The sequence below is a fragment of the Pinus tabuliformis genome, chromosome 6 (assembly GCF_031772625.1).
Source record: "Pinus tabuliformis cultivar Carrire ecotype Pingquan chromosome 6, CPIR1, whole genome shotgun sequence".
Classification (NCBI taxonomy): Eukaryota; Viridiplantae; Streptophyta; class Pinopsida; order Pinales; family Pinaceae; genus Pinus; species Pinus tabuliformis.
Window position 1 is genome coordinate 458,687,539 of NC_142292.1, and position 12,572 is coordinate 458,700,110.

Here is a 12,572-nt window from a genome sequence, read left to right on the forward strand (position 1 = left end):
TGTGCTTCCTTCGTTGTGAACATACCTTTAGGCGTGTGACCCCAGCGAAGCTTGTCCTGTTGATCAGAATGCTTAATTTTCCTTTGATTCAGTTCCTGCTCTATCTCTGTATGGGATTCGCCTTGCCAGTTGGCCTGCCAAGTGCTTGCTGGTTTCCAGCAATGAAAATCGTGAGAAGTTTGTTGTTGCCAGAAATGATGAACGTTGATGAGGTCAGCATGTTGCATATAGGCCTGCCACATTGGCTTGTGAAAGAGAGACGCTAATTTTGGGAGTTGCTGCCATGAATCCTCCCAAAATCGAGCTGAGGTACCCGAGTGCACTTCCCAGAAGCTGTGTTCCTGTATGAAGGCACTGTGGAGCTTGGCTGCATTCCAGATCAGGGAACCGGGAGTCGTAGGGCAGATTCTAATAAGATCTTTCCATTGGCATCCAGGTGCATATTTTGCTTGCCAAAGACGAGCCCAGGGAGTGTGAGGTTTGGAGAGCCAGTTCCACCAAAATCGGGCTCCCATTGTTGTTACTTTGGAGGGGATCTCTCAATCCTAACCCGCCGATTGCTTTTGGTTGACAAACTTCATTCCAATTTACCAATGCCCATTTCCTGTTGAGACCTGAGGAGCCCCACAAAAAGTTTCTCTGCAGATTGCGGATTCTTTTAAGAACCCATTTTGGAGTAGCTAAGACAGAAAAGAGATATAGGGGCATAGCCTGGAGAACGGATTTTATGAGGATAAGTCTACTGGCCATATTGAGCGAGCGAAAAGTCCATGAGGAGAGCCTAGATTCCAGCTTGTCTATAAGGGTTCTCCAGGAGGCATTTTTAATGGCTGAGTCCAAGAGAGGAGCTCCCAGATATTTCGAGGGAAGCGTTGCAATGGAGTATCCCAATATTCTTGCTATGTTTCTTTGAGTGGAGGCTGGAGTATTAAAGAAGAAAAGCTGGGATTTGGATGCATTGATAGAGGTGCCAGAGGCTTCAGAAAAGAGAGAGAGCAGATATTTGAAGGCAGAGGCTTCGTGAGATGAAGGGTGTCCAAAGAGCATGGTGTCATCAACGAACTGTTGGTGAGACAATGGGTTAAGACCATGAAGAGAGATGCCTTTCAGGGTTTGAGAAGAGATCGCTGAGTGGAGCAAACGGATGAGGCCTTCAGCCATTAGAACAAAAAGAAGAGGGGAGAGGGGGTCCCCTTGACGGATTCCACGAGAGGGGCGGAAGGGATTGGAGGGGGAACCATTGAGCAGGAGAGAGAAGTTGGGAGAAGAGATGAGGTTCATAATCCATCTAGTCCATGTTGCATTAAATCCAAACGCCAGTAGCATCTGTTGTATATAAGACCAGCTGAGTTTGTCAAATGCTTTTGAAAGTTCGAGCTTCAGAATCATACCTGGCTTTTTTAGAATCTTCAGTGAATGAATCACCTCGTTTGAGAGGATTATGCTGTCCATTATTTGTCTCCCCTCTACATAGCCAGTCTGCTCTGGCGAGATTAGGAGTGGGAGAAGGGGTTTGAGCCTGTTGGCTAAGACTTTGGAAATAAGTTTGTAGATGACGTTACATAGTGCAATAGGCCTGTATTTGTCAGGCGTGTTTGACTCAGCCCCTTTTGGAATTAATGCTAAGAAGGTGGAGTTAAGCGAAGGGAGGATCCAATGCATTATCCTTGATTCCTCCACTAATTCCCAAACTTCTGTGCTAATCAGCTCCCAAAATTCATGAAGAAAATTTTCTGTGAACCCGTCAGGACCTGGTGCTTTTCCATCTTTGATTTGAGCCATAACCTCTTCCACTTCTTTCATTGTGATAGGTTGAAGCAACTGTTTGTTGTGGTCTTCCGTAATTGTTTTAGGGATGAGCTGAATAATTTTTTTAATAGCCTGATCTCTGCTTTCTGGTTGTTCCTTAAGGATTTCCTGGAAGTGTTCTTGGAATTCCTTTTCTATTTCTTCATGCTTTTCCAGTTTTTCCCCTTGCCCGTTGTTAATAAAAGCTATATTATTGTGCATTCGCCTCTGGATTGCAGATCTGTGAAAAAACTGTGTGTTTTTCTCCCCATCCTTTAGCCAGCGAATGCGAGATTTCTGCCGCCATAGAGTTTCTTCCTGCTGTCTGCGAGTCTCGATCTCAGTCCAGAGGATCTGCTCCTGGTGCGCTCTGTCTTCTGTTCACCCCTCCAAAATGATCTTCTATTGTAAAGTGCTCATTTGCTGCTCCAATTTTTTTCGCTGTTCAAATATATTGCCGAATTGGGTATGATTCCAATTTTTGAGAACCTGCTTGAGGTTTTTCAATTTTTGTTGAAATTGGAACATTTTGGAACCTTCAGAGGTTTTGAAGGTTTTCCATGCCTCTTTCACCACTGATTTGAAATTGGGTTTGGTGAACCAAAACGCCTCAAATCGAAAGGGTCTGTTGCTTTTTGTGCTTGGACGTGTCCATTGCAACAAAATAGGCCAGTGGTCGGATCCTCTGTGGGGCACAATAGAGGTCTGAAAATCCCCTCCAAGGTGTATGGCATTGTCCGAAATAAGAAAGCGATCCAGTCTTGAGGCGATGTGCTGAGAACCATTGCGTTTATTGGACCAAGTATAGACGCCATTTGATGTGTGTATATCCATGAGGTGATTGTTTTGAATAAAATTACGAAAGCCAATGCTGTCTCCTTCTAGTTTCGTTCTGCCGCCGCTTTTTTCTTCCAGGGCTCTGATGATGTTGAAGTTGCCCCCTCCAATCCAGAGTGGAAATTGTCTGTTAGAATTCAAAGTCGTGAGAGAATCCAGAAGCGCCAATTTCTGATTTAGTTGTTGCGGGAAGTAGACATTTGAAAGGTGACCATGAATATCTGTTCCTATGAGATGAAAAGTGGCTTGGATGAAGAAATGAGAAGCGTGGAAATCGTAAAGAATGAGAAGTTGAGGGTTCCAGATGATCGCTAGTCCTCTCGATGCGCCTGAGGCATCCACAGTGACAGAGCTGCAGCCGGCCTAGATCTTCCTCATAATCTTTTCTAAGGTAGCACTGTTGCTTTTTGTTTCTTGAAGAAAAACTATGGATGGATTTTCTTGCTGTATCACCTTTTTTAACATTCTATGTTTAGTCGCACTGTTCAAACCTCTTACATTCCAGGAGAGAAGCTTCATGAGGAACTGTGGGGTTGAGATTTGTAGTACTTTGTCAGCTTAGGAAATCGCCCCGATTCCATGAGCAGTTCCCCTAGTATGATGGTCCTCTGCAGGTCCGTTTTCCGCCCTCTTTTTTTTGTTTCTTTCAGGATTTTCTTTCCATCCCAAGGGTTGCCTGCTTGTATTCCTAAGCATTTGTTGTGATGTGCTTTGCTAAGAACTCCTTCTAGCCTATCGATTTCCCATGGAGGGATTGAGTTGTACTCTTTTTGTTTACAGGCTGTTTCCAGCTTGAGAATATCTAGGCCTCCTAAGCTAATACTCTCTGGATCTTCGTCCATTTTTGAAGGCATGTTTTGTTCTTCCCTGAAATTATTGTCCTGAGTACTGAGGATTAGAGCTGCTTCCAGATCCATTAATGAAGGTTGCGCTGCATTTTCAGGATCAGATATCTTGTGATCAGGGGAGACGGGAGGGCTTGAAGGAACAGAGTCAGCTGAAGGGGGAGGATGCTTGAGGATCCTGGAAGGTGAAGGTGTTTCAGCATTATCCAAGGATGAAGTTGGAGGGTTTTCAGCAGGTTCACTAGGGGTGAGTATTGAAAATCTATTCTGGGAATCTAGCTTTTTGGATCTATCAGGAGCAGGGGTAGGTTTCTTTGCATGACGGCGGCGATTAGGGACTTTGATGAAGCCTTCTGAGTCTGTGCTTGGATCATTGACAGAGGGTTTGGGTTGAGGATTGAGGGGACAATCCCTGAAGAGATGGCCATGCTCATGGCATTTCCTGCAGCGGAAAGGAATGTGCTCATAATCTAAAGATTGAATCCACTCAAAGTCGTCGTGAAAAAGACTTACCGTATCTGCAAGATCTTTGGAGATGTTCATTTGGACACAGATCCGGGCGTAAGAAGTGTATTTGCGAGTTTTAGTTTCCTCTGAAGCTTTGATGAAGGTCCCCAGGCTGTTGCCTATGTCCCTTAGAGTTTCCTCCTTCCAATATTCTATCGGAAGGGAATACATTCGTATCCAGACAGGAGCCCAGCTGAAATCCTCCTTGTCTGGATCGAATCTTTCTTTCCATTCTCTTAAGAACAGTCCAGAAGAATTGAAGAAATATGGACCTCCTTCAAATATTCGTGATCTATCCTCCAGACAGTTAAAGATTGCCGTGAAGAAGCCTTTGGGGCCAAGCTGCAAAGTAACTTGTCCCTTAGGCTTCCATTTGGAAGCGATCCAGCCATTCAAGACCTTTTCAGAGGGCCAGAAGCCGAGGAACTTGCCGATGAGTGCATGATCCCTCATAAATTGAATTTCGCCATTTATTCGTTCGCTGGGTAGCTCGACTTTGATTCTTTCAGCCTTTTTTGGTATGCATGTGGATGAATTCGCCTTTGTTGGTGTCTTAGGATCTTTCTTATTCCCGCCACTGTCTTTGCCAATGTCATCGCATGTTGCAGCATCTTCTTCTTCATTGGTAGCCGGATCTGGTCCTTGCTGCGTTTCAGAGAGGCTTGCTGGTGTGTGTAGAGAATTCTTTTGTTTTTCCTTTGAGTTGTCAGAGATTGAGCCAGTGTATGGAGGGGGGGTGGATCCCGCCCCTCCTGGGAGCGCGGTCATTGGAGAACCGTCAGTCAGGGCGCTTCAGATTGCAGACTGAGTGCTACGTGAGGCGAGGGTTTCAGTATGAAGAGCCGAGGCGATATCAAATCGCATTTGCAGAGCGCATTTTTTCTCACTCCGATCATTTAAAATTCTGAAATCAAACACTTATGGAACACATGCAACATTCATTAATATGATAGACCAAATTTTATTGTTATTCTTATCTTCCATTGATCAATTCACATATCACTGATACACAAAAGACCGCTAAAATCTCTTATCAATAAGAGCAAGCGAGTTAATCGTAATGCAAATAACTTATTTCCTTCCTCTGTTATCCATTTTCGCTTTACACTTTCAAAATTATATTCTCTCGAACAATAAAATTTTCACTGCCCTTTAAGTGTATATTTCTTGATATGATAAATAATCACCTTCGATTTCTATCTAGCATGTGAAATCTGTTTTACATGACACTGTCAATAAATAGCAATTCAAGATACCAACGCTAGCGTTTACAGAAACAAGTGGAAATAAATCTCAAAATTACAAAACCATCTCCTCCATTTACTTACTTTGATCTTTGCTTTAATATAATTGATGTATGTACCCTAACTGTCAGAAGTTTATGGACTAGATTAAATGTGAATTCTTTGTGATAATGACAGCTAGTGTACAAACTATCGATAATAATTCTATGTTGAAAGACATGTAAGGACAACTGCAAATAAATATTGTGCGGAAACTTGAGTAGTTAACTCTATTATGAAACGAGTTCATAGTTGGGTTGGAACCCAATACTATGTCGATGTTTGTTGGCTGTATTTGATAGAAACTAATTTTTGTATGTGGCAACACTTCCCATTCTTGACTACCTACCAATTCACCAAAAGAATGCTGAAACATATTAGTATTGAGTTAATTTCATTACGTGTTATTATGTGGAAGACCAAAAAAGCAGAAAACACACTTCACACATTGAAATCTCGTTCCATTGTACATGATGCTAATTTTTAATTTTGTTCTTTTTCCATTTGTGTTGTGCTTCTTCCACACTTTTTTTTTGGTTTGGCTTGTGAGACATGTTTGGGGGGGTTGAACTTCCAATTACTTGGATAAAAAAGGGCTTGCCAACATGTTTTTTTCCAATTGTTCTCTCTCTCTCTCTCTCTCTCTCTCTCGCTCTCTCTCTCTCTCTCTCTCTGTATATATATATATATTGGTTTGATTGGTGAGACATGTCCGAGGGATTGAAATTACGATCACTTGGATACACAAGGGCTTGAAAACATGATTTTTACTCAAAGAAAATTCACATAATGAAAGTTCCTTTCATATCTCATAGTGAAATTGATGTATTAATTTTATGGGAACTTAAGTTTGTGGGCACAAGCTTTAAAAATTTCAACACTCAAAAGTAGAAACGAAGCTCAAGAAATCAATAAGAATTACAATTGGGGCCTTTAGCATCAAAAAACATTTTTTTCTATTTTGTAGTCGTAATGAAGAGCGCTTCACTGAAAATATTAGGTTTTGTTAAGGCGAAGTATCATTTTGTAAAATTATCTTCCGAAAATCCTTAAATTGTTGGAAAATGCATATAAGCAGCTTATCAATCTTACTTTTCTTAAACTTAATATTTTCTTGTGAACTTATTAGCTTTCGTGTGTTAGTTTAGTTAGATATTTCATCAAAAACATCAATAACATAAACTACAACAATAGAGGACATAGATATTAGACTCTCAGCCAGGGAGAAACCCCTCCAAGAGAAAAGCCTAGAAACTCTTCTCTTCTTAGAATTTGCTTCAAATGAGATACAAATATCCAAACCCTAGACCAAGTCATTATTCAGGTAGCAAGTAAACCCTTTCTCAAGTCCTTCCTTGATTCTGCACCAACCAACTTCAATATTGCAACTTCAACCTACCAGCGTCAATACTACAACTTCAACCTACCAGCGTCAATACTGCAGCTTCAACCTACCAAATTCAATATTGTAACTCATCCTGCAACTTCGACCCCACAATTTCAGATTTGCAGCTTCATGAGAAACCCTAATCCAATCTCCTCTTGAGACATATCTAGAGCAATAAAACTCTCCCAAGGTCAATGAGGACAAGGTAGGGCTTTCTTCCTTTCAGCTACAAGATTCTACACTTTGTTTTGCTATAATTTTGACCTCCTCTTGCAGCACCGGAAACCCTATAACTTCACACATGTGAGAGAGATAGAGCCCAAAACATATATTTTCCATCCTTCTTTCTTCTCCCATACCTCTGCTCTTCTTCTTCCTGTTTTCGAGCTTTAGATCGAACTTTTCCTTGATAGATTGAACTTGTGAGTGTATGCCAAATGAGGTTGAACTAATCCTTTATATAGCCTTTCCAAGGGGCCGAATTCCATGCTTTAGGCTGACTTGAAATTGCTAGGGCCAACTTGTACTTTTGGAGTTTCTAGGACTTTATAGACTAAAGAGTAATTCTTTTTCCAATTACATTTTGCCCAAAATTGTCTTATAAACATGATGTTGAATCCTTTGACTCATGACAATAAATCCTAAAACCTAACAAACCCTAGAAGCAAGACGAACATGCTTTTACCTAGACAACCATCAATAATAATCACGAAACCCATGATTTAATAATAATAAATTTTTATTTTCTTCTTTTTTTTGTTACATAGGATACATATTGAAATGAGTACAAAAACAATTATGAAGACCGAAACTAGTGACATTTTCAACACTCCCTCTTAACTAGGGAGGTATTAATAATTGTACAAACAATCCAACATCATTCTCAAATTGAAGGGTTGTCATGAGAAGAGTCAAATTGATAAGTAAATTGTAAGCATCATCATTATGACCAACATTGTCTCTAAAGGCTAACTAGACAAGCTCTACTTCATTCAAGAGCATTATGCTGGGAGGATTTATGTGTGATACCACACTATCTCTACAAGGCACATACCCCATCTGGATTCTCACAAAGTATGTCATTTTAGGACTATTCTTATCTTGAATTTCCAATATTGAGTCCTCAAATAATATCGGTCCTCTACGATCACTCTTCTTTGATACCTCTCTTATCCTCAAAGAATATCAATACCTTTCCTTTCTTGGATTTTATATCCTCAAGGAAACCACAAATGCTTATCCAATCCTCCACCATTATATTTTCATCACCTACAGAAGAGAATGCACATGTGATGTCCAACATCACTCCCTCTTAATTAGAGAGGATATCCCTATTCCATTTTTCTTATGGAATAGATCCTTGCTCCTATCTAAGGAGACTCCTTTACTCCCTCTCAAATCTAGAGGAGATTCTTGACTTCCTTTCTAATTAGGAAGTCATATCTAGAAGATTTTATAACTTGTCTTCATAACAATATCAACTACTAGTTCTTCATAGCTGCCTAGATCCCTCTTTTCTCCACATCTCATAATATCAAGCTTGCTTCCTTTCATGGTATCATGGAGCCATATTCACTCTCCAATCTTGTGTCAGGGCCCAGGTCATTTTTATTGCACATCACTTTCATCTTGTTATGATTGATGAAAACATTATATTGAGCCTTTCCAAACTCCAAGCTAATCATAAATTCCTCATGAAAGTGATCTCATTTTAACTTTAGGCTATATTATTTCATTGCTACCTTTCAATCCAAATATGGGCACATCTTGACTTCATAGTTGTCAGGTACTAGATATTGAGCTTCCCTCAACATACTTCATACATTCTATCCATACAATTGAACTTGCTTCAACTGCCATCGTGCATTCCTACAACATAATTCTAGGTGTAAAAATAACATGTTAACCATATAACCAAACATAATGAAAATTAGACATACCTCATCATGATGACCTTATCATTCCATTAAAAACCTCATGGTCCATCTCCATATGAATTTTCCTTCATGCATCAAAGTGCCCAAGGATCTAACTTGATTACCAAGTTACAATTTTTCTTCCGGTGACTATACTAGATGTTAGTTATTACCTTACATATTCTAGAGGAATTCTTAATATTAAGTAATTCAAAAGCTATTATTTTTAAAGCATCATATATCCATACACCTAATCATATTTTATGATCAACTTTCCTTTCAGAAGATTCTATACATATGAATATTTATCCAAGGTTTTATATCCAACATGAATTCCTATGCTTTCATCAGATCATCTAGCTATTCATATATCTCACAAAAATTTGCATATTGATCGAATGCATTCTTTCATCCCCTTACAAATATTTATTCCACATTACATGGAATGTCTACTAACCTTGTCATGATGCTTTTCCCAAAGGCCTTCCAAAATAATGGTCTTTTCTGAATCATCGTGATTCAACTAAGCAAGATGACAACTTCTAACATAATGTTAGACAATACATGGATGAACATTGTGCAAAAATGGTCTATTCATCTATCTAGATGATTTATACAAAGAAAATTAATCATTTAAATTATAGACATGCTACTGTCATATGCTTCCTTCTATGATGCTATGAAAAACATACTATCCTAAGAGAAAGATTAATCTTTACAAAGAACCTGATAGTCAGTGAACCTTCTTTAGTAGTAAAGATCCTTCACTTCTTCCTTCCTTGCCTTCTTCTCAGGTTCTCCCACTAATTAGGCCACATAAGGTTCACTTCTTTATTTTTTCTTATTGTTATATAGGCTTTTACAATCCCTCTTAAAGTGTCCAAACTCATTGCAATTAAAGCATTGAACCTTGGACATATCTTTCTTCTTGGACTTTCCAAACCTTCCTTTCTTCAACTTCTTGACTTGGGCTAGAAAGGCTTGAGATTGCTCATCTGATACAATGTCATCTTTGATGTTTATCCTTGATTCTTCCAATATTCACTGATCCCACAACTCATCAAAGGGAGTTGAATCCTTCTTGGAGTAGATTCTTTTTGCAAAGCTGCTCCATTCTGGAGACAATGCATTTAGTACATAGATGGTTACTTTTGAATCAATATTTGGTTCCCCAAGTCCTTGAAGATGGTCAGTTTGTTAAGAAGATCTTATGAGAAAGGATGCCACATCCTCATTCTTTGATTTCTTCATTCTATACAAAATTTTCTTCAATGACATCTTTTTTCCTGTTGTACTTACCAACTACAAATTCACTAGCTTTTCATACATGGCCTTGGAAATTTTCAAATTTTCAACGAATGGAACAAGAGAATATTTAATGGATTCCGTTATGATCCTTTGTGCCCTTACTTCCCCTTTCTTGTATTCTTCTATTTATTGTGTCTTATCTTTCTTAGGTTCAGTAATTTTCCCAACAATAGATTCCATTACTTCTTGTTCCATGAATATCAGGTCAATTATTTTCTTCCATGCTAGATAGTTTTATGCCCCAACGAGCTTACTTCTATCCTTGCAAAAAGAACCCATATGACTTGAAGATTCAGACATGACGTAATAGTATGAAACTTACTTGAGACCAAGATTCTCCTTGATGATGTCTACAATATTCTTGATGCCTTAAAGATCTTTGAAGTGTCCTTGATAATAGATTCTGGAGTCCCTTAATTCTTCCTTCAAATATTCCTTACAAATAGATCTTCTTTCAGAGAAATATCAACACTATTCTTGAATTCTTCCTTTTTTACGTGAGCTCGATGTAGACTTGATCTCCTTTAATGTAGAGATCCTACTTCTAGGTTTTCTACCAATGAGTCTTTAATCCTCCTTGAAGTCTTCTTCTTTAGTCCTTTCTTGAGATTTTCATTTTTCTCTTCCTCTTGACAAGTAACTTCTTTTAGTGTCGTTCAAACTACCTTCCTTGTTCACCTTAGCTCTGAATCCATGTTGGAAAATGGATATTGGTAGCTTATTAATCTTACTTTCCTTAACCTTAATATTTGCTTGCGAACTTATTAGATTTCTTATGTTCTTTTAGTTATATCTTTCATCAAACAAGCATCAAGAACATAAATTGCAACAATAAAGGACACAAATATTAGGCTCTCAGCCAGGGAAAACCCCCTCAAAGGGGAAAACCCAAAAAATATTCTCTTTTTTGAATATGCTTCAAATTAGATACAAAGACCCAAAACCTTGAACAAGTCCTTATCCAAGCACAAAGTTGTCCCTTCCTTAAGTCCTTCCTTGATTCTGCACCAACCAACTCCAATAATGCAACTTTGACCTACCAACTTCAATAGTGCAACTCATCTTACAACTTTGACCCTGCAATTCAAGACTTGTAGCTTCCTTAGAATCCTTAATCCATCCTCCTCCTGAGACCTACCTAGATAAAGACAACTCTCCCAAGGTCAACGAGGAAAAGGTAGGGATTTCATCCTTTCAACTACTAGATTTTTCACTTCGTTCTACTACAATTCAGATGTGAAATTCCGGCCTCCTCTTGTAGCACCAAAGAACCTTGAACTTTGCACATGTGAGAGAGATAGAGGCCCAAATAGATAATTTTTGTCCTTCTTTCTTTTCCAAGGCCTTCTCTCTTATTCTTCCTTCTTTCCAGCTTTAGATCAAACTTTTCCTTGATATATCAAACATGTGAGTGAGTGTATGCCAAATGAGGTTGAACTGCTCCTTTATACAACCTTTCCAAGGGGTAGAATTCCCTCATTTAGGCTGAATTGAAGTTTCCAGGGACAACTTGTACTTTTAGAGTTTGTTGGCTTATTGGGGCCTGACCCAGGTTCAGAAGTGATTTAGCTAAACAAATCCCACACTACCGGCCCTTTCGGCAATAGTCCACGGAGCACGGACTGAAGTCTCACCTGAGGTAGTAGGGGAAGGTATTGGAACTAGGTTTCCATACCTTGGGGATGTCTTGATGTGGTTTGGAGGGGTCGCAAACCAATATACGCCCTCACACCACTCTGCACTACTGTCAGGCTTCCACGTAGATTCGTGCTGTTGCGCTTTATTATTAATGAGTTTGTTACAGATCTGATTTCTTTCTTATATTATTTAAGCAAACATTTAACAGTAATAGCCCATGCGCACCATCATAATTCTCAAAGACAATTGTAAACTCATAAAACCGATGCATAAACTTGAATATAAACATATTTACAATAGTCCAAAATCAGCACAATATTTCAGAACCAACTTATCTTTATTGATATCTTCGTTCAGTACAATCTACTTCTTGTCGTGTGTGCACATAGCTGCGGAGCCTCTATCTAACCACTAACACCCACGATTAGGACTTACAGACTCAGATCGACTATTGATTTTTCACACCCATAATACCTTAGATATTCCCAAAAATCTACCTCTACCCTTAGAGCCTCGCTCTATTTATACATTCCCATGGTCTGTGGACCATGGGTAGCCCGACTTACTTCTAGTATTTTACATTATTTTCGAGCGGACAACCCTTTGAATCGACCTATTATATTTCGTGCTTTGCACAATTCGTGGAACTTTTTACAATATCATTACCCTAACTTTTGGAATTTAAGCCCCAAAACCGTTACGCGGGGCCTCCGATACCCAACAGAGTTTCTAGGACTTTCTAGGCTAAAAAACAATTCTTTTTCGAATTACATTTTCCCCAGAAGGGTCTTATAAACATGATGTTTCTCTTTTGACTCATGACAATAAATTCTAAGACCTAACAAAACCTATAAGAATGAAGAACATGCTTTCACCTAAAATACCATCAATACGAAGCATGAAACCCATGCTTTAATAATAATAACTTTTTCTTTTCTTCTTTTGCTTTTTACATAGGATACATATTTAAATGAGCAAAACAAAAATTATGAAGACCAAAACTAGTTACATTTTCAACACTCCCTCTTAACTAGGGAGTTATTCATAATTGTACAACCAATAC